The sequence below is a fragment of the Gadus chalcogrammus genome, chromosome 12 (assembly GCF_026213295.1).
Source record: "Gadus chalcogrammus isolate NIFS_2021 chromosome 12, NIFS_Gcha_1.0, whole genome shotgun sequence".
Taxonomy (NCBI): Eukaryota; Metazoa; Chordata; class Actinopteri; order Gadiformes; family Gadidae; genus Gadus; species Gadus chalcogrammus.
In genome coordinates, this window is record NC_079423.1 from 1,895,624 (window position 1) to 1,920,283 (window position 24,660).

Here is a 24,660-nt window from a genome sequence, read left to right on the forward strand (position 1 = left end):
AACACAAAATTAACTACATGTTTGTTACATGGTCATTGCTCAAAATAAAATACACAATACCCTCTCTCTGTAGCATGTTAGTTTATGGAGACCTTACAGTTGGCATTTTGGTAACAAATAATATGATTATATGATACTAGAAAAACCCTCTCAAGTGTGCCCTTGAAGAGAATGAATTGATTTCCCAAGTACTTACTTACATCCAATATGGACCTAAACAGAAGATACAACTATATTCAGCAAACCAATATCCAAGGTATCCATTTATATAGAGAGAAACCACGAACGGACTAATCAATATAAAAGGTAGAAATATCTGAGCATCTTTTGACCCCCCCCCCCCCATTGTTTTCGGAAAAATACAGAGTATACAGGTCATGTGACAACCATCTTTGATTCTGTATTCACATTTCCTAGTGAATTTCTGGAATCTTCAAAACCCCGATATTACTTTGCCATGACTTGAGATGCTGTGTACCTCATGAACAGATAATATCAAGAAAAAACATGAATGGATTGTGAAATGACTAAGTCCATTCTCTAATGCTACCTTTTAAACAATTTGATAAAAATCCTCTGGACACGCACGCACGCACGCACACACGCACGCACGCACACACACGTGCGCAAAAGGGTAGAAAATACATTTAAAGTGGTTAACCACTGAGAAAACCTATAGCTTGGTGAAGCCACTTTACAGCAACACCTCTATCTTTCTCTCCCTCAGCTCAGAGTCTCCATCTTATATCCCAATTGGAATGTAACTGGTTTGAATCCATATTCAGTGTCCCCGAAATACACAGGCTTTTGTAACGTGGGCCTCTGCCGAGACAGGCTCTTCCTCATAATTTTTTGACTTTAAGATTTTCTTTGTAATTAGGTCAAAATAAAGGACAGAGTGGTTCCAGTCTTGGAAGAACTTTCCCACAGCACTCCGTCATTCTTGTCGTCAAAGATTTCCCAGGTCCGGACCGTAGAGCGGAATACCCGTTTGGTTGGGCCGTAGGGTTATCCATTGGAACATGGAATACAAGGACCAAGAGTCTGTGCATGTTGAGGGAGGGTTATCAGCCCATGAGCAAAGACCTGGGTCACCGTGGCAACCACTCGTTGGTTCCACGCACAACCCACCTCTTCAATAAATACTAGTAAAAAAATATTTTTTCTGTTCTGTCAAGGTTTGCATGTCAAATGTTATGTAGTCAAGCTAGATGCTTTACTGGTACATCCATAAACAGACAGCCGTTTTCCAGGCTCAGGTGGGAAATGTTACATTAAAAAAATCTCCCTCTAAAAGGGGGTTTGTGATTTGAAACTGCTCACAGAGCGAAATGCAGAGATGTGAATCTTATCAATACTGGTAAGTAACATTATGGTCATGTGTCGCTGGTCCTTCTCAGGCCAATAACTTTGCTCGATCCTGTTTAACCTTCACCATGACCCAGTGTAATACCGCCATTAACCATTTCAACCTTATCCATGTCAAGCTCCAGCTGTCATTTGAGGCAACCCCAGCCATAGACACTCATGTGGAACTCCATTGTCCGGCCCGATCTTTAATGAACTCTGATGGGGGAAAAAATTCACTAAGAAGAAGAAACAAAATGACCCCGGCTCAGTTGAACTTGGAATCAATGTGTCTCTCAATAGTCTCAACAGTCCGCAAGTTGCAGGGTTTAATTTTCCCGCTTCAACGTACGCCCCATTGTCTCAGGTCATCTTCTGATCCAACGTGTCGTTATCCTTGTGCGCACTGTGTGCCATCTAGTCACGAGCGGACGCAAGTCTTTGATTAAAAAAAAAAAATAATGTTTCAGCCGTTTGTCTCGGAGCGAGGAGGGGTGGATCAGCACTCAGCGTCCACGCTGTGCACTGTGACGGCTGCCTGCATGTGATGTGTGTGCGTGTGGAGCGGGTGGTGGTGCGTGTGTGAGTGGCGGTACGGGTGGAACTTGTGGCTGAGCAGCGCCGCCGTCTGCGGGGGTGTGTCCAGGTCCATGTCGTCGTCGTGGTTACCCACGTCCACGCCGGCAGACAGCGGATCGTTGTTGCCAGGCGGGTTCTCGCTGTCCTCCTGGGGGCTCATGGTGCTGTAACCTAATTGGACACAAAAATAAAGAAACAAAGAGTTGGGAGTGATTTCATGAAGACGCACAAATACACCCTGAAACTGGTCATTAAGTCAGCCATTGAATGTATTTAACTATGTTGGGATTACACATATTAACAACTCAATGGGGACTTTGCTCACCAAGTGCTTAGACCACTAAATGTTAGCCTATTAAAGCAGTGTGTGTATACACTTTTTGAAACAACTGAAGAGGAAAAGAGACAATGATGTTATAATGTTTAAGTATTTATGTCAGTAAACATGTCTGCCCAGACTGCACCACACATTCTTGGCTCCCTGGGTTTCATTTACCTTGGTACTTTAACTTTTCAAATGGGTTCAGTTGTGAAAATGTGTCCACTCATTAGCAAAATAGCAAAACATTTACAGTGTTTCAGACATTGGGCTCCTCAATTGTGAGCTGTGGAAGTTCAATTCATTCATAATTTCAATTAATGTTACACCCCCAGCCATTGTCTCCCTTAACAATTCTCTTTAATGGAGAACGTCTGGCAAAGCCTTTAAGCGGAAGACAGGCTTTCTGAACAACGACAACTGTTTGCCAACAGAATCATTACAAGCATCCCGTTCTCCAAAACGTAATCCGTTGTTTCGATTAGGCCAGCTCAATCCCCCGCCCTCTGCTTCCCCGTTGCCAGACCAACAGAGAACATGTTGTCTATGCAGGCTGACAAATGATCAGATGCTCCTCGGTTTCTCTTAATGAAAACATGCCGCTGGTTAATGAGAACTCTGTTGTGATCCCAATGAGGAGGCCTTTTTGCCTCACAAAATCAAAATATACATGGGATGAATCCTTTCGGTCTTTGGTTCGTCCCCTGACTCTTCCGTCGTTTAATCATATGCGTTTGTTTTGTGTTCAAAAAAAATTAACCCAAAACAAAAAAAAATTGAGAGACAGTAAATCTGAGTGTTAAAAGTAGATGTGGAGGCATAAGTATGAAGAGCTCTGGACTTTGGAGACCATGCCTTTAATTCCATTTTATGGACAACAAAGCAATGCTTGGGTCTTATCTCTACCAGGCCGTTTACCACTATACAGCTCTCCTTAAAAAACTCCTAACTCGAAGCCGGCAATACGCAGAGGGATGAAATCCTCCATCCAGCCTTAATTACCATGTAGCAAATAACCTTCTAAGCCTCAAGTCCTGCATTAATTATATTCAGGAAAAAAGAGTGTTTCTGAAGATTAAGAATAAAATCTCCAGAGGCAAAACCAAAAGATGTAGTGATTGTAAAAGTGGGAGTTTAGTGAGTCTGATGGTCTGTCTTTTAAATACATGTGGCTATACTATACACTTATGTTGATGACGCAGAAAGAAGAGGAAAGGTGTGTGTTTGTGTGTGTCTGTATCGTGTGTGTAAAGATTGGAACTTGCTATACGTTGTTTATTTCCAAACAGCAATGGTTCTGATGCTCACTTGAAGAACCAAACTGCGAAAGGCGGCAAATATTAACAATTTCTGAGGAAGACAAAAGGAGAGGAAAAAAGAAAGGAAGAGAAGGACGAAGAAATCCTAAAAGGCTATAGAGGAGTGACAGAGGGAAAATAATGAGGGATTGAGGTGAGAAAAAAAAAAATACACTGCTAAATATGCCTGCCTTTTCCCCGTAATGGTCTGCGCGATAACACTGACCCTCCGCATATTGGCGGTTAAATTTTTGATGTAAAAGCGACGGCTTCGCTGTTCCAGGGGAGGGACTTGGGTAGAGGTGTTGCTGCGTCGTCTCTACAACAGAGACAACGCAACAACATCAACGTGAGTATTTCTAACTGGAGGGACGGTGAAATCCGCGATCTGCTGACCATCATGGGAGAGAAAGTTATGCAGTCGCATTTAACGAACACGGGGAAAGATGGTGCAATCTATGAGAAAGACTCTACCAGGCTTTTGTCGGGATAAAAAACGTGGTCAGCTAAAGAAATAATATGTTGGTGTTTGTAATCACTTCTGTAGCCTACACTGAGATGTATACTCATTCTTGCATGCAAAATAAAAAAATAAAACATTGCTAGTATGCAAATTATTCTAAAGAGGTCGACTGTCCGTGCATAGGCCCGCCTACTCTAATGAACAAAGAAAGCCGGCTCTGTGAAAAAGGGCGATTGTACTCTGTCGTTTTTAAACAGGAAAGACAGTGAAATTGCAGGGCATGCCAAGCCGCGACCGACTGCTGGCTTGACAATGTAAAAAAGAGTCTTCAAAGGAGAATCCATGCTGGCATCATGTGACAGAAAGACACAATTTTCAGGAGCCCACATCACGCTGGATCTGAGAAGCGTGTTCCTCGTTAACAGCTAAAAGACATCTTGGCAAACCGACATAAAACACACCAAAGGAATACATTCAGCACTGTGTGTCGTGTCCGAATGACTCACTTACACGTCAGTGTGAGCGTGTGTGTGCGCGTGCGTGTGGGTGGGGCAGTTTGATACGTGCTGGTTGGAGGTGGGAGGACATTGACTGATGCAAGCAGAGCAGCAACTTGGAAGAAGTTTGCTTTCATCCAAAAAGAACGACACCCCCACCCTCTCCCTCTACCGCCCTTCACTTTCATCACACCTCTCTCACTCTCTCTCATTTGGTTATGCAACATGTGATGGGATTCTTTTCCTTGCGCCAGTTCTCTCCAATTTCTCATAATATGTCATGCAGGTCAATCTTAATATGATAACACTCCCTGTTCAACCCATCCTCAAACAGGCAAGAAGATAACTCCATGCAAGGGGAGACAGAGTGGGTTTACTTACTATGTGATGAACACTACGATGGGGTAATTCTGCACACATTTTTACATTCATGCTTTTCTGCTCTATCTTCCCAAATAACATTGATGTGAACCAGGCCCTCTGCTTCAAGCACTTTCTCCCTCCGCTTACTCACTCAATCACCGTCAAAACTCTGACCAACATCTCCTCCTCCCCAAATGATCATCATCATCGTCAGTTATACAACAGAATAATGGGGACCCTCAGCCTACGTAGGGACAGTGTCAGCAACAGTGTCAGCTACCATCTACCAACAGCCTCTCTTGGGCTGTGATTACAATTATGAACATTAAATGCTTTTAGAAAAACAACCTAAGAGACTGCAGCACTATACAGTAGATCTTTGTTTGATGGTTTTCACATGTATAATTCCATCGCACCAGTCCTCTTTCTGGTATGGCGTGGTGACCTTCCTGTCTGGTTCCTGTGTGTATTCTGGTCGATGTGTGTCACCAAACCCAACATAAATAATGGTCAAAGTATAGCACTTTTAGCTTGCTCAAATTAAAAGTGCTTAATATATTTAAAAGTGTGTGAGGACATTATATGCCTTCACATATGCATGTGCGTGAGTGTGTTATCATGGTTAGTGTGTGCGAGTGTAATACCATGGTCATTGTGTGTGTGAGTCTTACCATGGTCAGTGTGAGTGTGTGCGTACAAATTTCCTGGCAATGCCCTGATGGCTCCCCTGACTGACAACATCATAATGCAGATTTTTTCCACTCTAGCGATCTTGAACGACGAGAACATCTACAGACCAAACACGCAAGAGCCTCTCTTCTCCAGCGCAGAATATCGCAGAATGCGCGGCGCTGGTCAAGCCTGAAATTGCAAGGCGAGTTAGCAGCACTGCCTTACACATATCATTCTGTTTCTCATTCTGTAATAACTCATTATTCCACTCCAGAGGACATCTTAATCTTTAAGGTTAAAGCGTGACTGCAATGTCAAACAAAATACAACCTAGCAATATGGTACCCATCAAAACACAACCAATACTGCATATTCCACCTAAATCAACAGGAGAATGAAACAGTTGCACACATTCTGAATGGATGTCATCATTATAAAGGACTGCATGTGGCCAGGCATGACCGATAATTCTGTTAAAAGTTAATTGAAATCGCAATGTACCGACGATGAGTATTTCAGAAACATAGCAAACACTCCAGACATTGTAATCGTAAACGACACTTATTATTGAAGTGGGCTATTGCTTCAATTTGTATATGGACACCTGCTACTACTCTAAGTTACTGAAATCCCAGCCACTGGTAAATCGTATATGCCCTAGGTTACCAATGCAAAATTATATCTTTCATCTTTGGAAGCTTACGTCATATCCACAAAAGATGTTAGAGGACTGCAGTTGAGGGGGATACATAAGATGGAAGCCAAAAGATTGGCAAAACTTTGCTCTGTTTCAGCCCCCATAGGTAGTATGCAGATCTGGAGACAAAGATGTTTTTATTTATCCAAGTGTTCGATGCAATATTTTAACTTATGTAGGCAATGTAAAGGCATGTAAGCTTGATGAACCTGTTAGATTATGAATCTTTCTCCCCAAAGTGTTTGGATCTTGTTCCCCTTCTTTGTAAATTTTGGATCCAACTAAAGCATTTAAATGTGTGTGTGGTGTGTGTGTGTGTGTGGTGTGTGTGTGTCGTGTGTGTGTGTGTGTGTGGTGTTGTGGTTGTGTGGTGTGTGTGTGTGTGGTGTGTGTGTGTGGTGTGGTGCGTGCGTGCGTTTGTGTCTTACCATGGTCACTCCCTTCCGTCCCGGAGCGGCCCCCAGTACCTCCGCCTGCGCTCCGGGCTGGTGTGTGTGTCTCTCGATGACCGCCGCCATGAACCGCGTGTTGCTTGACTGGGAGAGGAAACGGGAGGAGAGGTCTCAAAACACACAGCTAACCATGGTAGGGCCATTTCTTTAAGAAGCATCTTTTTATTTGCAGAAATTCTTTTATCATCTTCACAGCATAAATAAATCAAATGCTCTGATTAAAAAAAGGAAAAGAGACCTTGTATATCTGGCTGTCAAAGGGCTGTGATAAGCGGTCCGAATATTTATTTTGGCTCGAATGAGATGATTGCATGGCCAACCTGTCTATCTAGCTACCTTCCTTCCCCGGCTACCTGTGTGCACTCATGGTGCATGCCAAGAGTCTACCAAAGGCAGACCCTATTGCTAAAGCTAGCCAGCTAGTCGCTTGTTTTGGGGGAGTGGCTTCTGAGGGAGACCTGAAGGCTTGGCGTACCTTCAAAATCATGGTGTTTGACGCGGACAAACTTTGCCTCTTGGTGCTGGCGTACTCACTGATTCCTCGATCTTCATGGCTGTCCTCGTCGCGCTCATCTCTCTCGTTGTCTAGGTTGGACATTCTCACAGACATTTTCTGGGAGACATTTGGGGTGCGGAGGGGGGAAGAAGAGGCGTGAGCCATTTCCCTACATAATCACATGCCTCTCATGACACAGCACTTGATAATGGTGGGGGATGACCTCTAACCATGAAATCAAGCGGTGTTTGGGAATTGCTGAGAATTTGAGCGGATCTCATTGAATCTCTCAGAGACCTCTTCTCCTAATCTGGATCCCATTAAGGGGCCCAGACACATTACCCAGGAATCGAGTTGCTACCCGGGGCTTCCATGTTCTGTCGGCACTGTGTAGGCCATTAAACAGCAATTCAGCATTGAGCATTTAATGAATGGGGATGTTTGCAAGAGTCAGAGTCAACACTATTATCGCGTCAACAGAAAGAGCATGTCTGTATACTGGGAAGGGTTCCAACGTCGGTAGTGTCAGAGCACATTAACCATGCACTGCCCCAATTAAAACCTCCACACCGATTTAAAATGTTTGCAGGATTCAAAGTAGTTCTATTTCTATGGATACATGTGTATGGACTCGTTTGTGTGACTGTTTAAGTCATATTTTTTGATGTTTATAATTGTATAAATGTTTGATCTATGACTTGGAGTGAACATCAAGCGTTGCGGAACAAATGTTTGTGTTATCGCCCAACTCCCATGCCTGCCAGTTCTATGCCTCCAGTCCGAACCAAAGAATGAGAGGCTTGACTGAAATATCAATTCCAAGGAGGTGTAAGTACTAACAGTGGCTCGTGCTCGGATACAGTTCTAACAATTTGAAATATTGCTTAAACATCTTTGCAATTTTTTCTAAATTGTGTGCCGTTATTCCCTCTAACTTCAGAAAGACATTCTTTGGTAAATATTATCCATAGGTTTATAAAGGAATAAATCCAAAAAAATAATCTCACTAGCAGCCTCTAGTGGCTGGCTTTTATTGCAACTACAGTTACAGATCAATTTTAACATATTGCAGGTTTAAATTATAAACTAAAATAGCTCGATAAACCATGTCTGATCATGTCAACGGTAAGAACTGTTCTATTTGAGTGCCTGACCCAAGCGTAGGCCCATCGGTGTGAATTTATGTGAAGGTCCCAAGGAGCCCATGCCTACCTTGGGCGGCAAGCGGCGACATATGCTGGTGGGACCGCCGATGGATCTGATGGCGGTAGCCATAGACGGCCAGGACCAGCACCATGATGCAGCCCATGATACCGCCTGCCACCGGCCCCACCGGGGCACTCTTTATCATGTTCAGAGAGCTCACCTCCTCGTCTGAGAGTGGCACAGAGAGAGAGAGAAGGAGAGAGAGAGAGAGAGAGAGAGAGAGAGAGAGAAGGAGAGAGAGAGAAGGAGAGAGAGAGAGAGAGAGAGAGAGAGAGAGAGAGAGAGAGAGAGAGAGAGAGAGAGGAGGAGAGAGAGAGAGATGAGAGAGAGAGAGAGAGAGAGAGAGAGAGAAATATGTTAATATTAATAAGTCAGATAGATACAGACACGGAGGGAATGGAGCAGGGTAAAAGGATCGAAGAAATGATAAAGAGCAGAGATAAAGCAGAAGTAAAAAAATAAAAAGAGTAGCAGAACAGAAAAAGAGAACATGAGAACAAGAAAGCTCAAGAGAGAGCAAGAGAGATAAATACAGGAAGAACAGTGAGTGTTAGAATGGGTCTAGGCGCCGGAAAAGAAGCAGAAGAACTTAAACAGCTCTGCTGCTAAATTATCCAAAAATATCAATCCTCCACTTCCTCACAAAACTGCTTCTCCGTCTCTCATCGCTGGGAACTGCTGGAGTGGAGTAGTACATCATTCTTCATCGGCCAATACTGCACATTTTGATGCCATGAAAAACTAGGAGCACATCATTATCCTATCCCTTTTTAAGCCATTTCAAATTGAGGTGTTTCACCTGAAAAGATGCAAAAGATCCTTTGTAAGCTTTGGAAAGGCTTCCTTTACTCATGAGCCCCCTCTCTGCATTGCTATACGCCAAGACGTGTACAATGCTCGTATCTTCACAGAGGCAAGGTTACACCTCACCCACACTCATACTGCCTCCACTCACCCATGAGCCCCAGGCCTTGTCCACGTAGGGACTCTTGGCCCCGACGATGCCCCCGAAGCACTCCTTCTGCAGGGCGCAGTAGGGCTTGTCCAGGTGGGTCTTTCCGTCGCTATCCACCGTGCACCACTCGCAGTCCAACACTCCGAAACAATCGCTGGGAACGAAATCCACGGTCAAAACAGATCCAGAAGGATTTTCTGGATCAGCACGTACATACATATGCATGCATATATACGTACGTGTGGCGTACGTGCGCATTACCTGCTAGTGTATCTCTGGCCACAGCGGGTGTTAATGCACTGGGGGAGGCTGTCATGGAGACCGGGGTCGATCACACTCATGCTGAGGGGGCTCCTGTGTCAGCTCACAGCTTGGGTTCCTGCAGACACACAAACACACACAAATGTACACGCACAAAATTGTGAGTAAGAACAAAACAGCAGCATAAAGAAATGACCTGATTTGATAAACAAATTTAAAGAGTACATTAGCAGCCATGTTGGTGTAGAGTTTGACACTAAGTTCAGTCTATGAAAGGAAGATAATGGCGGGCTTCTCAAGCCATCGCAGATCATGTCCTCATCAGAAAGACAATCTGTTGTCAGAAATGACAAACATTGGAAGATGGACAGACAATGACGGAGATGGGTGACATAGTGATGTGAAGACAGACTGATAGGCACATAGGCCGTCAGCCGGAGAAAAACTGAACTGGCGACATTGATGGAGACTGTTCTGGATAAAGAAAGAAAATCAAGCAATATTACACAACAGGGTGTGATATAATATCAGTGATGCTTGCTTGATGTTGCTTGCTTGTGTGGCTCAGCACAAAAGCCTCATTCCGAACCGCATCGCTATGGTGCTAATAACAACGTTAAAAGCACACCCTCAAATGAAATACTGTTAAAATACCAGTTACCAACCATAAAATATATTGTCAATCTATCATAAAATACATAACAACTCTCAAAATAATCAGAAATGTTTGCTATATCTCAGTTTCCTGCTAATCTCAACCCTACGCCTCGCTGTTGCGCGTTCCCGCGCAGCATAGGGGGGTCCCATAACTCGTTTTATTTAGGGTAAGGGGTAAGGGGGAGGGCTAACTTCCCCTAAGGGGTAAGGGGGAGAGCTAAGCTCCCGGACTCACGCCGGGGGCTCCGCAGCCGGTTTTAAACCACCCACTGACAGTTTTTTGGGCCTCTTTGAAAAAGTTATACATAAATTGCGATTGATGCCTTTTTGTAATGTGCAATATTAGTTCCATTACATCACTGGTTCTTGTTTGTATGATATTTATGTTTTACATGGATGGGATACTACCTCAAGTTCTATGTTTATTCTGCTTTTATATATTATGTGATCTTCTATAATGTTTGATCCAAAATAAGGGCAATTTTGCAGTTTCTAACAGAATGTGAGCATGAATAATATTCTTGTCTAATCATACCGTGTTTTTTCCATGTGCTTAGGGATGCATTCCTAAGAAATTAAAACTATACAGTAAAATTCCAGAGCGATATTGTATCCAAAGATCAAAAAATAAATAATTAAAGATCAAAACCCTGTCAACGACTACTGTCGTACTGTAACGTGGTAATGAAGGTCGTCCCATTTTGTAGGGGTAGGGTTGAGAGGTAGGGATAAGGGGAAGGGTTAAGGAGTAGGGCCTAATTGTGAGTTAAAGTTGTGCCTGTGACCTGTACGGACCTGTTTTCAGCAAAGGTGAGGTTGCCGGTACACTCGTTGACCTCCAGGGGGCATTCACATGGACACTCACATTCATTCTGCTCCATCCTAGAGCCGCAACATAAACATTGGCGATGGAGTCAGATAATACAACACAAAATTAATGTGAAGGGCATGGCATCCACTGGCTATGCATTATAACAACATGCACACCATTCATTTTGCAATAGTTTCCTTCAACCATGCAAGGGACCAACTCTAAATATGTCGGATGGGATTTAAATTAGACGTTTATTCTGTATGAAAACCTAGTGTGTTAGTGTCTGTGTATAGATGATAGTGTGTGTGTGTGTGTGTGTGTGTGTGTGTGTGTGTGTGTGTGTGTGTGTGTGTGTGGTGTGTGTGTGTGTGTGTGTGTGTGTGTGTGTGTCTGAGTCTGAGAGTCTGTGTGTGCCTGTGCCTTTTCGTGCATGACTGAGACGGACCTGTGGCAGTTGAGACAGAGCCGGTCCACCGTGCTGCAGGCGCAGAAGGCCAGCGAGTCACACGTCTCGTTGACGATGCCGGCAAAGGCGTTGGTGCCGGGGATTCTGGTCAGCCGGTACTTTGAACAATGGCTGCCGTGGACCAAGTTGGTCAAGTCACCTGATCGGAGACAGGATAGTTAAAAAGAGCCAGGGAATCATGGTAAAGAGAGGGAACAATTATACAGAAAAAATAATGTAGTGTAATGATGGGAAATGGCCACACGGTGGGGCCATAGCACTGTAAGAAGTACAGAGCGCTTGTTCCATTTGTTGAATTGTTGATAGTATAAGAAGGTGTGTGCCTATCAGACTAAGTGTGTGAAGGTGCATGAGTGTGAATGCATGCACGTGTGTGCGTGTGTGTGTGTGGGTGTGTGTGTGTGGTGTGTGTGTGTGTTTGTGCTTACCACAATGCTGGTGTTGAACTTGTAGAAGCGCTGCACGGTGCGGTCGCTGAAGCTGTTACACAGGTTTTTCTTGACGAAGTTGGGATGGTTGAGGATGTCATTAGCCACCAGCGGCTCCTATAGCGCCACATAGACAGAGATGAGAAAAGACGAAGGGGGATTTACCAGATGTTACTTTGGGCATCTACATTGTACATTCAATAACACCTACAGAGACGGGTAAAGACTCATTCTGTCACCCAGTTCAGAGCAGTAGTCCTGCACTCTATCACTGACAATCTATATTTCACTTAGTTTTTGTAGTATTTGTTCTTTTTCCTTTGTTCCATATTTATACATCACGGGAGAAGAGTGAGAGATGGGCATTGAAAGAATTAGAGGTTAGTTTGTTTATCCCGCTGATTGAGTCCCCGAATGTTATGTCTCGGAACTTCTGTGACAAAGTGTGTTGGTTTAAGTGTTGACATTCGCTCAATCATGTTTAGTTATTGCTATATGAGAGAATGGGGCCTTTAGTGTTTGTGCACATGGTGTGTATTTGTGTGTGTGTGTCAAGTCAACATACGCACACGTGTGGGTGTTGACTTTTTGTCTGTGTAAATGTTTGATTGTATTCAGCCGGTGTAAACGACCGTAGAAAATATCGATTCATTGTGCTAACAACTCTCAATATATTAACAACCGCTTATAGACTGTAACCACACACTGATGAAGTGCCTTGTGGGACCGATTCAGCAGGACATCACTTATACAAGTAAATATTTAACAAAATTAACAAAGGATAAAACAACAAAAAGAGAGGTATAGGTAGGGAGAGAGAGCGAGCCCAAACTAAACGGATGGCCCGAGGGTGCTTTGGACATTTTGCTCACTGCAGACAGAGAATGGAACAGAGAGGGGAAGACAGACAGTACCGCTACCTTGTGAGTGATGTGCTGTTGCTCGGCCGGAGCATGACCTTTAGGGTCAATAAGGGTGGGGTGGGCCACCAGGTATCCGCGATCCTCCATGATGAAGCACCTGCACACAGCAAGCAGGTACATGCACATATTCATACACAAACACTCTGGTTTCCACTGCTGTCAAAACACTCAGAGTCCTGCTCTGTTCATGCTGCTCTGCCCCAGACGCCTGCCAAAGATCAGTGTGAACTATTGTTCACACTGATCCTCTGCCTCTACTCCTCTGCCAAATACTGAACCGCCCAACTTCACCACCACCACCACCACCACCACCACCCCCCACTACTCTCTCTCTAGACTAATCCTGATTAATACAGCCCCTGGACACTTGCACAAAGACACAGTGAGGGGTTGAAGGAAAGAAAAAGAAAAAAGAGCGTGAGAGAATGATGAATGAGAGAGAGAGAGATTAGATGGGTTTTCAAAAGGAGTTGGAGTTTGGTTGGGTAGTCCAAAAACATGGAGCTCGGCTAGGAAGCTCACTTCACTCCCCTCCAACTCCCTCCTCTCCTTCTTTTCTTCCTTTGTTTAATTCCTTCTTTAAAGAAAAGAAGAGGAATGTAAGAGGGTGAGGAGGAGGAGGAGGAGGAGGAGGAGGAGGAGGATTGCGAGGAGAGGAAAGGTCACCCACCTGATCTTGTTTCCGTTGTCCTGGTTGCAGATGGGCAGCAGGTCCAGCAGGACCTTGTAGAAGTAGCGCAGGGTGAAGTCTATGCCCATCACCGCCACCGCGTAGCCAGACGCCATGTTGGAGCTGAGGAGAGGAAGGACATTAGAGACAGGAAGAGGAAGAGGAGTCACGTGATATGGTGATTATCACACATGACGGCTCGGGATTGAAAACAAATCTGTATCATCATCATGTAGCAATCTGTACCGAAGCCTCTGGGCACAAACCCAGAGGATGATCACATTGTTTTGCCCCCAAGCAGTCAGGCTCCTGGAGAAGTCCCCTACCCCAAACCAACACACTTCAAAAACTGATTGTCTAAATACATATTTCCGTAATTTGCACAACATTTTTGCACTACAATCGATAGTGGCTGGTACAACTACCACTTCTGCTACTTATTTTTCCCTACTTTCACTATGGTATTTACTTTATCTTGTATTGCTGCTGCGATGTTGAGGTGTATGGATGTTGAGGAATCAAGCCTCTTGTGTACTTGTACAATAAGGTAAAAGTTATTCTAATTCTCGTATTCTCATGTATGCAAGTCTTGTGAACCCAATTCAGTGTTTTTATCACTGACACCTCCAAAATGCAAACGTATAAAGAACACTTTAAAAGTTTTGATTTGATTAAGTTTGTGTGTCCATTGTGTTTGTGCGTGCGTGTATGTATGTGCTAGATCACCTGGAGGTGTGTATGGTGTGACTGATGGTGACCACGTAGCCGGCTCCGCCCACATCCAGGTAGGGCCCAGTGAAGGTGATCAGGCCTGGGTTGGCCACGGCGTGCTGGTACCTACAGACACAACATCTCCGTGGTCAGGACATCAGCTTAAATCCTACACAGTTTCTTCCCATTGAGGCACATGTTGAGAGACAGAGCTAATGGAAATACTATATCTATGCCATACAGATCAATACTATTATGATATATGAAAGAAAATGATTGCATCAAGTGACAATAATTCTTTGAAACAATTCTACTATACACATACTAACGATTACTAAAGTTATGGTTAACAGCTAAAATCTACAATCATATTGAATAAAGCAATTATATTCCATCGATAGGGACAAACAATGTTAACACTGAACATTACACTCAATCCATTATAACCATTACATTTAAGGTCATGGTCAGCAGCAGATCTCATCAAGCAGACAACACAAAAATAGCGGTGTCATGCTGTTCAGGACTCCAGGGAAACACAAAATCAGAGAATTCTTTCCATTGCAGCTTCCCCGAAAGAAGCCCCAAACTGCAAGCAGACACAATATATTGTTGACACACACACACACACACACACACCACACACACACACACACACACACACACACACACACACACACACACACACACACACACACACACACACACACACACACACACACACACACACACCATTGTCGCCGAGCGGGGTCGAAGGCTTTGTCCATCAGGGACCCAGGGAAAATCCGCAGCACACCGTTGGGTGTTGCTATGTAACGCCTCACAATGTAGCAGTTGAGGCTGCTCATCTCCATTAGCGTCATCCACTCGTCGGTAACGTGACTGGTCGCCATCACCTCGTTCCTGACAGATGACTGGAGCCGCCGTGAGAGAAGGAGGATGGGAAAGAGGAGGGGAGCAGAAAAAAAAAAAAGCTGATGAAGTATGGTACTGCATATAAGTTCGAAACATTCTTAATTACAAAAGTGTATAGATCTGCGTCACACTACAAGTCAGGCTGATGTTTTGTCAAACACAACCGAAGTGCAGCAATGGCACGGCTTGTGACGATGTGTTTAGTTCTTATGAAAAGCTGATGTCATGGCACCGCTGCAGTGAATGGCAGGCACGTCATGTTTTCTCATGATTATAATGTCCACCCACAGAGACGGACAGAATGAGGTAAACCAGTAAAATAAAAGTCCTCATCCCTGCACCTCCCTGGCAGGCTGCTTTTACAGCGGCTTAGCGCTATCAAAAGGAGGTGGAGGTCACTGGAATGGCGGGAACGTGGGGCCGGGGTGTTGATACTTTTGGGCTTCCTTTAAGGCCAAAAAGTGTGTTTGCAGGAACTGAAAACGCCGGGTCCGTCTGGAGGGTTGGCCCAAATGTACAAGACTTCTGCGTTTTTACAGGGTGGATTCCCGGGGGATGGGGCATAGAAAAGCCTTGGAAACAAAGCAGGGAGCTGGGAGTGGGGGGAGGGGGGGTCATAGTTAGCCTCAATAGACCCTATACCCCAAAACAGGCCACCCCTATAGTCTTTAGTGTCTGTATATATATCCTGTTTGCCTTGGGTCTGTCCGTTATACGTGTGCTGTCTCTCATCTGTATGATGTGTGCTGTCTCTCATCTGTATGATATAAATCAAAATTCAAACGAATATTAGGCAGCCCTTAATATTAGAACCTGTTATGGGCAGGCCAAGAGGGAGAGACGTCGAAGAACCCGACGCAGTCTATTCATAATATTGTATTGACCACGGAAGAGGCAGTGAATGAAGTATGATTAGACAGCGATTTATTAGAAACGTAATTGTATTGGGGATTTATTAGAAACCTAATAAACCGTTGGAACACGCAAGACCGTAACCATAGCAACGCGGTAAACGAACCTTGCAAAGCCCAATCCAGGTCTTACTGAAGGCATTTAATGGTCAAAATATTATTAATAAATATTCGAATATTAATATTAATAAACAAAGAAACTTCGAATATGATTTTTGGGCAAAAGTCAAAGCCCTAGTGTGTGTGTGTGTGTGTGTGTGTGTGTGTGTGTGTGTGTGTGTGTGTGTGTGTGTGTGTGTGTGTGTACCTTGAGGCCCGGGTTCGCTATGAGGCGGGTGTTGTCGCTCAGGTAGGCCGTGTAGTGCTCCACCATGCGCTTGGTCTCCGGCTGACTCAGGTGCTCGTATGGGGACGAAAAGCTGCCTGCCGCCAGCATCACAGTAGGAGACTCTGGGGGCGGGGGGGGAGAGACAGGGACAGTGAGACACGTACAGTAATTTTCTATGAGATGTATCAAATGCATCAAATTGGGATATATGACGAATGTGGAAATACTGCGGTGGAAATGAAAATGTGCCACTTGTAACTGTGTTTGTGTGTGCGTTCGTGCATGTGCGTTTATGTTTGATAAAGAAAAAGCGCAGATGAACAGTTGAATGAACTAGTGTTCATGCCAGTGCTTCACGCTACCTGCATAAAGGCAACATATTTGAAAAATCAAAACTCCAGGTTACGATCGAAAATGTAGAGCAGGTAAGCAAGTAAGTTTTGCCTCGGGCCAATTTTTTTTTTCCAAGACAGTAGGTTGCGGGCCAGAAGATCTTTCTCCGTCTTCGCTAAATGCGACTAATTCAGCTTCTCTCACATGATCAGAGACTCATGGATTTCACTGTCTCTCCTGTTAGAACTACTGAAGTTGATATCGCTACATTGTCTCTGCTGCAGCAACACCTCTACCCAAGTCCCAAGCCTGGAACTTTAGAGCAGTGTATTCGTATTTACATCAAAATGAAACCACCAATATGTGCATGGTCCAAGAGGGTAATTTGGGGTGCGAACTCAGGCCGGTATATTACCTCGGTCAGTATAAACGTGCAGACCATGCCGGGGAAAAGGCTTGCATAAGACGGACATATTTGGCAGTGTAAAAACGTTTTATGCTGGAGTGGAGCAGTAGTAGCACCTAAAAGAGCAGCCAACAACTCTTAAAACACGACACACACACACAACTCCGTTCCTAGCCTACTCACCGTCAGAAGAGCTGTACGCAAAGTAGCCTCATCGGAGACTCTGCTTACGTTACACAGTAAAGTCTCAGAGCTTGGCGTCTAAAAACTTTTAAGGACTTTTGTCAACAGCTCCTGCCTTTCTCTACGTATTTATATTTGGGACTCTTTGGAGGTGTCAATGGGTGGCACTGGCCAATTATGGCCCGCCAGTTGCCGATCCCTGATGAAGAGGCAAAATTGAAGCCCGTTCCCAATGAACGCAAGATTCATGATTTGTTGGATTGTCCCATTGCTTGTGCTATGTCGTCTGGTGTGTGTGTGTGTGTGTGTATGTGTGTATGTATGTATGTGTATGTGTGTACTTGTGTCTGTGTGAGTGAGTGGTTGTGTGTGTGCCTGCGCAGGCGGTCCCGGTCGTACCAACGGTGGCCAGCTGTCTGAAGTGCAGGCAGGAGCTGGGCTGGCCCAGCAGGTCGAGCCGGTGGTAGAGCAGCTTGGAGCTGGGGGCCGTGTTCAGGTTCTTCAGCTGCTTGACGGGGATCTCTGGCTGAACGTACACGATGCACAGGATGAACGACGTGTCCTGCACCTGCAGAGCGGCAGACATACCACATCCAGTTAAGAGTGGATTGTTTTGGACAAAAGGTATCAGAATAATTTTTCTGGGTGCATGAATGATTGTAGCCTAAATTCATACACTACTTCTCATGAAGAAGTCTGAATGAAATGCACACACACACACACACACACACACACACACACACACACACACACACACACACACACACACACACACACACACACACACACACACACACACACACACACACACACACACACACACACTAATATATGGCTTGGAGCTTGTTGGTATGACTTATTCATTTGAAACAGAGGTGGGTTTCAGGGTGGAGGTGGACCTGGGGGAATCAAATACTTTTTCTTCAGTGTTGTACAAATACTATTCAGTAAAAGAAAAATGAATGGTGGACACTAGATCACCACCAGTGATCACCACCAGATGTAATGCTAATGAGCCATTGCAATTCAACTGACATGAGACAAGCTAAGGCTTGCCAAGCTTGAACTTGTACTGAGTGGGGGAACAATAGGGCCTCTATTAATGCGAGGCGGGTTAGCCTTGTCGCTAGTGGAAACTCAAAGCCTAGACGTGCTACACACACACATGCAACACACACTCAAGCCACACACGTGACAGCCCACCTGCATGCGAGAACAGCTTTTTATTTGCAGAAGTGTGCCCGCGTCTAGCTTAGAACCTTTTTGCTTTTGGATCACTAGCTAACACAGTGTGACACTGTGTTAGCCAGTCTCCATGTTGGATCCGACCGAACCGACTCCATACCAATTTCCATGCGTAGCTGACGTTGTAGGCCTCCTTCCTGGGGTTCCGGAGCCGGCTGGTGTGCCAGGACAGCGAGGAATTGACTGGCACCGCGATCACCTGACTACCCAGAGGCAAGCTGGGAAAATATTCAAAACTTTAAAAGGCTTTCTACCCCAACCTTCTTCAAATGAGTATTGTGTGAATGAGAGATATATTTGAATATTTGTTGATAAACACCCACAAACCCAAATGTTTTAAGTGAATGTGAGTAGTATGCAGAGCGAGCAAATGAGGAATCCCTTTCCCGTTATGACTACAGTGCTCCACAGTCCATCGTCCCAGCTTTCCTCTCGTCCCATTGCTAGCTCACCTGAGGATGTTTTGCCGCACAGCGTGGAAGCCCGGGATATTCTCATAGTGGATGATGTCTGTGTGCAGCGGAGGCTCAGACATCAGGTAGGGGCGCGCCAGGGACGGGTGCATCAGGGTGTAGCCTGAGGAGACGGTACAATCAATCAATCGATCAAACAACAGGGAAAGGCGTGAGGAGTTCCCCGTCACAGGCCAATACCCCTGAAGACAGCAGATAAGCGTTTTGTATACAGGAGATGGATTTGTTTGTGTCATCATCATGCTACCAGTTTGTCACTTATGGTAACATCTATCATCCTTTTCTCTCAAATAGCATCATCTATCCACTCATCTACCTGCATACCACACTGACACTGGTCTGGAACTGTGACTGGCCATCCTTCATAAATCAGTGATCACTCAGCATATTAAGACAACAGCATAATAAATGGTAATGTTGAATATAGAAAAGCATTACATGAAAATGATATATAGGCTCAGAAATGAACGGGGGTTCTGTGCGTTTAGCCCCCAAAATTGATATTGCTCAGTCAAGCAACATAGCAAAAAAAAGATGATATAAATGCCCTGGAAATTATCGAAAATGCTTCTGAAACATGTTGCACAGAATCAAGAGAGAGAGAGAGAGAGAGAGAGAGACAAAGAGAGACAAAGAGAGACAAAGAGAGACAGAGAGAGAGAGAGAGAGAGAGAGAGAGAGAGAGAGAGAGAGAGAGAGAGAGATGAAATGCGCAGGGAAGGGCGTCTTGCTGTTAGTCCATTCATTAGTGTCACAAAGCAGCCAAAAGGAAAGAGAAAATGGGTTGAGAATCAGATTGCCCGTACGTTATTCATAGCAATCGGCAGCCTCCTACCATTCCCACAGACATATATACATAAACACTCACACACTCAAGACATTGGGTTTAGCTAAAGGATAATTACCAGCAAGATGTTCGAAAGTCTCACTAATGACTTTAATTGGAGATGTTATTCACACTTTGCTTGCTGAACGGCCCTAATAAGAGCAGCACCTTAACAAGATGCCATTTTACACCAGGGGCTGAGTTGGGCACTTTTTCATACCGGTAGCTAGCTTCCCGTACCAGCCCCTTGCGCTGATTTTGTTTGGGGGGGGGGTTGGTGGATGGGGGGGGGTTGGGCGAGAGATCCTGACGGGGATCTCTCGTGCATTTCGCGATTGCGCATTCGCATGACCTAAAATACAGGGGCCACTAGGGGGTGCCCGCAGCCCAAATACTGCCGCGGCCCACATAAGTGGACCATCGGAAACCTCCCGATCTTCCCGAAGGCAACTCCGTCTCTGTTTTACACCACGCTAATGATGGTGACTTTGAGGCTGTGTGTGCTGGTTCAGTGTGTGTGTGTGTATGTGGCTGTGTATCTGTTTCTGAGTGTGGGTGTGTGTGGGTGTTTGTGTGTTTCTAAGTGTGTGGTTGTGCATGCGTGCGTCCTTGTATCCGACCTTTGTCGTCGATGAGGAAGGTGTAGGAGGCCAGGGAGTCCTGGTAGTAGGTGACGTCCTCCAGGATGTAGGCTAGGTTTACGTCAACCCCCACCACACCTAGAAGCAGGTTACCAAAGTAGCACGGACGGCTCACGGTCATGATGAACCCTGCACGGGACACAGGACACAAAGGACGTCCATATGTTCATAAAAAAAAACAAGAAAAAAAAAAAAACATGTTCCAGTTGCTAACGTATGCGTCGTCCAACACCCAAACACATGCTCAATCACTCTGACCGTCAACTCCCTCTCTCATGTAACAGGTTTTGTGCGTTTCATGGACATCTCGGTGTTCAGCCTGAACGGGCGGCGCCGTTTCCTACCGTCTCCCATGGGGTCAGCGTAGGGCAGGCTGAAGCGGGCCAGGTCTATCATGCGGTTCGGCAGGTTGATGTAGAAACGGCCCACGGAAGTCTCCAGGTTGCTAAGCTGATTCAGGACCATCATGCTGCCCTTCACCACCGGCAGCGCCGAGGAGGAGGAGCGGTCCCGGTCGCGCTCCCGGTCGCGCTCCCGGTCGCGTTCTCGATCCACCCCGCGGTCCACGCCGTATTTGATGGAGTTCTGCTCTGCCAAGTCCCTGAGGAAGGCCAGCTCCTTCAGCTCTGTCACACCCTCTGATGGAGGGGGGAGAGAGAAAGAGAAAAAAATAAGAGAGAGAGAGAGAGAGAGAGAGAGAGAGAGAGAGAGAGAGAGAGAGAGAGAGAGAGAGAGAGAGAGAGAGAGAGAGAGAGAGAGAGAGAGAGAGAGAGAGAGACAGAGAGACAGAGAGACAGAGAGACAGAGACAGAGAGAGAGACAGAGACAGAGACAGAGACAGAGACAGAACAAGTTGGCCACAGGTTGTGTTTTGAGTTTTGTTTTTGAAGTGGATTAACTCAGAATGTGACAATGTAAGGTGAATTAGATCTCTTTTGTTCCTGTACAACACTCCTTGCATGGTGTTCATCATGCAAACACAGAGATCACCAAGCAGCTCTTCAACTGGAACGTTTTTCTCTCAAACTGATGGAGAGAATAGTCTACTCACAAATACAGGAATACTTTGACTGTAACAGTTTGAACACAGGTTTTCAACATGCTTACAGACATAACCATTCAACTTTTTCCACCCTTACAGTAATGACAGATGGCTGGCTCTAGGAAATGGATAACTCAAAGATGATTGGTGAAGTATTACTTGATTTCAGTGTGGCATTCAATGATCTGCTCATCGGTGAACTACAATGTTATGGATTTAGTTCAACTGCCATCCTATTTATGACGAGTTTTCTGACAAGTAGGACAAAGGGTTTATTACACTGGCAGCTGGTCTTACTCTAAGGACTTGGACTGCGGGGTCCCACAAGGGAGCTGCCTGGGACCACTTATACTCTATCTTTGCAAACGATTTACCATAATTTTTTATGTAAAGCAACTGTACAAATGTATGCTGATGATTCCACATTTTATTATGCTGCAAAAACTGTCAGTAAACTGGACAATGTTTGATCATCTGAGTTAAACAAGATTTTGATTGGATAAAATGAAATAAGTTGGTACCGAACATCTCGAAAACCAAATAAATTATCTTGGGATCGAGACATAAACTGTCATCTACACTAAAGATGAGTTTGAACTTGTATGGGGAACCAATAGAACAGGTAGATAAAGTAAAATGATTGGGCACTATAATTGATGGTCAGCTGTCATGGACAGAAAACATTGAAACCATAGTGAAGAAGATGGGTTGTGGTATCTCCATGGTGAGAAAATGTCTTTCTTATGTCCCTACACATATTGTGGGACAGGTGGCTAAATCTTTAATTAAATGTTTATGTCACCTGGATTATTGTGCACCAGTATGTTCCTCTGTATCAACTAATGAAATTACAAACTGCCCAGAACAGGGCCGCCAGGTTAGTATAACATTGTCCCATATGAACAAACAATATCAGTACGCAACGTCAACTCTTATGGTTAACGTTAGAAAAAAGGCTGGTTTTCAATCTGACAAAAATTATCAGGAACACTTAGGCTTATTCTTATTATTTTTATCTTCTTATTCTTCTTATTATATTATTAGTGTTGAACCAGATTGTTAAGCCAGGGTTCGCTGCAATGTTGATCACTGTTGTTATAATTCCATTTAATTTCAGGGTTTTTTTGGGGCCATTTTATCGACGGCATCCCAATTGTAAACAACAAAAAGCAACAATGTCATCTGACTAGTATTAAACCTGGGGTGTTCTGGTTTAGCTTAAACGTTTTTCAACCCTTGAAAATGTTTAAATAAGGATGCATGTGTGGTAATTGAAAAGCCCTGTTGCAAGATGCAAAGCATCTTACCCTGTTGCAAAGCATCTTGCAACAGGGTAAGTATAGTAACAATACAGTCAGAATTCATTTAAATATATATCAACTTAGCAGACAGATTTTGTGAGCTATTTTACTGGACAAGGAAGTTGACATCGTAATAGGAGATGAGAAATATGAGGAAAACAACCGTTTTATCTTGACCCAAAATAACAGAAACACACACAAAATGGTCTGTTCCACTGGTGTACAAAATACGCTGTAGCAAAACTAATACATTTCTATGAATCCCTCCTGCAAATAAACTTGAAGCACCACAGATTGCACCATGCTTTTCATTACAGTCTCTTGACACAGGCAACACACACACACACACACTCACACACACACCACCCTTTGAAGTCATTTGGCCTTTTAGATGTTTCTCATTTCAATTTCCCTAATGCAATTTTTTTTGTATTAATACTAAACTGTGTATATGCATACACACATGTTTACTATGGTGTGTGTGTGCGTGACGTATGTGTTGAAACAGATGATAAGGAGACTACAAAGAAGCCACACACAAAAACCCAACTGCAGCCCCCGCATGCACGCAGGCACGCAGGCACGCAGGCGGGCAGACACACACACACACACACACACACACACACACACACACACACACACACACACACACACACACACACACACACACACACACACACACACACACACACACACACACACACACACACACACACACAAAACAGTACAAGAGTGTCTAACAACAGGAAAATTAGCTCACAGCATTCTACACTGTTTTGCGGTGTACGGATTTACGAAGCTTCAACAGATACAGGCATGAATATGTTCTGTATGGATAGTTCAAGAGGTTGAATATAGCCCAGATCTTAGCATGGGTCAATTGATAAGCTTAAAATTAGATTGACAGCTGGTGAGGTCTGCGTTTCTCTAGCTCATCAGTGTGTGGTTCACGGATCATCACTAAGGCATCTCAAATTCCATTTGGAATTAGGGCATGGTGGACTTTGTCTCTGAAATTAAATATAAATGACAATAACGGTCCGTATTATCAAACCAACGAGGCCGTCTCTCATTTGGCTATGATGGTTTGATCGCCTAGACCATTATTTTCCTTAAATAGGTCAAAAAGTTCTTTAGAAAAGCTAGTCAACTGACAAACATTCAAAACGTTTCATCCCAGCTTAAATGCGAGCTTGCGACAGCGATGTGACCCATTTCCAAGTGAAACTGGATGTTGTGTGACAGGTGGAGGAGAACAGGCAGGGGTATGTTCTCATCCCTCAGGGTGCGACAGTGAGAGTACCTCAAGCACAGGTAAACCCCTAAATAATTGTTACCCCCAAATGTTGAGTGGAAAACCGTTTGATGAATACAGTGGTGTTACTTCTGACCAAACGGTATAAAGTCGTGAAACTGCAGTTCATCAGGGCATAGGTGAGATCCTGCAGTACAGTATATCCGGGCATAGATGAGGGCCTGCAGTATATCAGGGGTTAGGTGAGTTCCTGCAGTATATGAGGGCGTAGGTGAGGGCCTGCAGTATATCCGGGCGTTAGGTGAGGTTCCTACCGTTCATGAGGGCGTAGGTGAGGATCATGACAGAGTTGTTGAGGTATCGGTTCTCCTCACGGACCACGCTGAGCGTAGCACGCTTCTCCTGCTCAGAGGTCTCCCGCGTGGTGACACCCGAGGACAGGTAGAGGATGACCATGTCCGTGGCTGAGGGAGGGGGGGAATGCAGATCTTTGAAAACAGTGCAGGGATCAAAGAAGTGTGCTCCCA

The 24,660-nt window shown here is 44.6% G+C and overlaps 1 pseudogene; it reads right to left on the minus strand.

Annotated features, from left to right (window-relative positions):
• Nucleotides 1–524: 524 nt before the first annotated feature.
• Nucleotides 525–24,660, minus strand: part of LOC130392847 (VWFA and cache domain-containing protein 1-like) — an 82,643-nt pseudogene continuing 58,507 nt past the window's right edge.